Genomic DNA, 3,533 nt, shown 5'->3' with positions numbered 1-3,533 from the left:
TCACTGGGTTAGCCAGGATGGTCTCGATCTCCTGACCTCGTGATCCGCCCGTCTCGGCCTCCCGAAGTGCTGGGATTACAGGCTTGAGCCACCGCGCCTGGCATGTACTGTATTTTATGTATCTGGGTTCTTTTTGTTGAATATAATTTCTGAGATTCATTTATATTGTTGTATGTATTAGTGTATTGGTAGTCTGTTCTTTTTTAAGCTATTTAGCATTCATTGTATACATATAACACTTTATTGATCTGTTCTCCTTTGATGGGCATTTGGATTTTTTTGCAGTTTTTAACTACTCTGAATGAAACTGCTATGAAATCCTTATATAAATCTTCTGCTGGATGTATTGACTCATTTCTTTTGCACATATAACTAAAGTAGAGTTGCTAAATCATAGGGTAGGCATGTTTCTGCCAAAGTAGATACTGCCAAACAGCTTTACAAAAGTGTTGAACCAATTTACATCCTTATCAGCAATTTATGAGAGTTGTAGTTCCTTCATGTCCTCACCAGCCCCCTGCATTGCTAGTGTACTGAGGTTGTGTTTTAATATTTTTATTAGCCCTTTGCAAGGGCTCTTGTGAAGTACCTATTCACATCTTTTCCCCATTTTTAAATTAGGTTATTTGTCTTGATTGATTTGTAGGCATTCTGTATGTTTTTTTTCACTTTAATTTTTATTTCTTATTTCTACCTCTTAAAGTCAATGATAAAGTCACAACTGTAAAATGAATGCATTTAAAAAATAAAAGATATATTTCAATGACAAAAGGTATGCAATGATCATGAAAATCTACTGTACACTTTGCCAAGGCCAAAGAAGGAAAGACAATATGAAAAAGCCAATCTTCAAATATATCCTCAACACAAACTCCCTCCTAAATAGTAAAATCACCATTTAAGAATGTGTCTTTACACATCTAAACAGCAGCTCTAACCAAAAAAAAGCGAGGGGATAGATCAGATGATAACTCTCTCCAAGGTTTCCAGGTATCTTTTTCTTCCTCTTCTTTGTTACCTTCTTCCATTTTTTTTCATCCTCCTCTCTGTCTAGAGACTGAGGAATAAGCTGATTACCCACAAATATGTACATATTAATTATCTGTTTAACTCTCTTTTTTTTTTCCTTTTTGGTAGAGCCCTTTGAGGAATCCCATTGGCCTGCATCTCATCATTTATGCAATTTCTAAATGTGCATCGAATGTAAATACAAGCCAAGTCCTGTAGATTCATGACAGTACAGTGAGGGAGTCCCACAGAATCTGGTTTGCCATTATCATTCTTACTTGGTTGCACAAGTGGAGCAAATGACAAAACAAGGATATTTTTCCTTTCCCAAGTGTTTTGTCCAGTTCTGTGTTAACGGATCCTCTCTAGGCGTGACTAATATGCCTCCAACTTACAGTAATATTTTCATGGTCTTTCTGGACTCCAGCTCCGCAGTAAATTCCGTCATACCGATGACTGTCAGATGCTATTTGGAGGCAGTTACTGACGACAAATGCAGGTTCACAGAACTCAAACCTCAGCAGTGGTTTTCTTTATAGGTGCGTGTTGGAATATCTTCATCTTGAGATGGACAGATGATTTCGCTTACAGTGGGGGCTTGCCAACTTGCACGTATAATTCTTTTGATAAGCTGCTAGGAGATCAGAGTGACCTAGCCTTGCCCTATAACTTCCCTTTTAGATGGATAGTCTAGGTCTAGGAGCTGATTATCAAAGCTATCACTATTTTTGATGAAGCTCTCCAGGTTTTCCTTGGCATATTCCACCACATCTGGATGAGGCCCAATCCCATGGTTTATTCCGAAAGGATCTGTGGTGCAGCGGTTGGTCTGGCCCACTGCAACGCTGAGCAGACCAGGTGCTGGTCATTGGTGGGGTCTGTGGCAGCTGGATGCTGCTACCACCACAACAGCACAGCCACCGCCGGTGCCGAGGAGAGCGAATTGGTGGGGCAGGGACCTCTCTATGTGTTTTTTATATATGTTTTTTGAGATGAAGTCTCTTGTCGCCCAGGCTGGAGTGCAGTAGTGCGATCATGGCTCACTGCAGTCTCAACCTATTGGGCTTTCCACCTCAGCCTTCCAAGTATCTGGTACTAAAGGTGTGTGCCACCATGCCCGGCTAATTTTTAAATTTTTGGTAGAGATGGTCACTATGTTGATCAGGCTGGTCTTGAACTCCTTGGCTCAATCAGTTCTCCCACCTTAGCCTCCCAAAGTGCTGAGATTCATGTTGTGAATCACTGTGCCCAGCCTGTATGTATTCTTGACACCAGTCCTTTGTCTTTTATATGTATTGCTAGTATCTTTTACCTACTCATTTTCTTGATATTATTTGAAATTTAATTTATTAATTTTTTCTTTTTGGTATGTGCATTCTGCTTCCCATTTAAGACCACTGTACTTACCCCAAGATCATAGATATATTTGTGTGTGTGTGTGTGTGTGTGTGTGTGTTTCTCTGGAAGTTTTTACCTTTTGCATTTAGGGCTGGGGTGACCAGTAAATTTTTTGATTATGATATGAGGTGGAGATAAACTTCAGTATTTTTCCATGTGGATATCCAGTTATACCATCACTGTTTATTGACAAGACCATCTTTTCTTTGGCATGTTTGTTTTAAATCAAGTGACTATGAGTATTAACCATCTTTTTCAATATAATAGGTACCTGTAAAATTGAGTGCATCAGATTATCTGCCAACAATTTACCCTGGGACATTTCTATAAGTAGACAAAGATGTTTGTACAAAGACATTCATTGGCAGCTAGTAGGCAAAACTGGAGATTAAATGTCCCTTATATAATACAATAGTAGTAGTAATTATAATAGTATTTGTTTCCTTTGTGAGGTAGTGCCAAATATTCTAAGCATTTTGTGTGTACTAACTCATTTAATGCTCACAGCGTCCTTATGAGGCAGGTGTTATTTTTTACACCTTTTTTTGAAATTGAGGCATAGCCAGGATAACTTTATGAAAGTCACTAGCTAAATTAATGACAGAGCAAGTATAGAAGCCCACAGAACCTATCTCCTTAACTGTTGCCCTGCTTAGAAAAATGAACAAATTGTGGGTAGAGCGTTACTTTTTTCTTTTTTTTAATTGGCAAACATTCCTCAATTTTTTTTTCACCTCCCCTTTCCTCTTTTATTTCTTTTTTTAAAAATTATACTTTAAGTTCTAGGGTACATGTGCACAACAGGCAGGTTTGTTATATATGTGTGCATGTGCCATGTTGGTGTGCTGCTCCTGTTAACTCGTCATTTACATTAGGTTTATCTCCTAATGCTATCCCTCCCCGCTCCCCCGACCCCACAACAGGCCCTGGTGTGTGATGTTCCCCTTCCTGTGTCCAAGTGTTCTCGTTGTTCATTTCCCATCTATGAGTGAGAACATGCAGTGTTTGGTTTTCCGTCCTTGTGATAGTTTGCTCAGAATGATGGTTTCTGGCTTCATCCATGTCCCTACAAAGGACATGAACTCATCCTTTCTTATGGCTGCATGGTATTCCATGGTGTATATGTG

The 3,533-nt window shown here is 39.2% G+C and overlaps 1 pseudogene; it reads right to left on the bottom strand.

Moving 5' to 3' along the window:
* Positions 1-920: 920 nt before the first annotated feature.
* LOC105520313 lies at positions 921-2,728 on the bottom strand (annotated as a pseudogene).
* Between the last annotated feature and the right edge of the window lie 805 nt (positions 2,729-3,533).

Source organism: Colobus angolensis, unplaced genomic scaffold, assembly GCF_000951035.1.
Source record: "Colobus angolensis palliatus isolate OR3802 unplaced genomic scaffold, Cang.pa_1.0 Scaffold378, whole genome shotgun sequence".
NCBI lineage: Eukaryota > Metazoa > Chordata > Mammalia > Primates > Cercopithecidae > Colobus > Colobus angolensis.
This window is presented reverse-complemented; position numbering and strand designations above follow the sequence as displayed.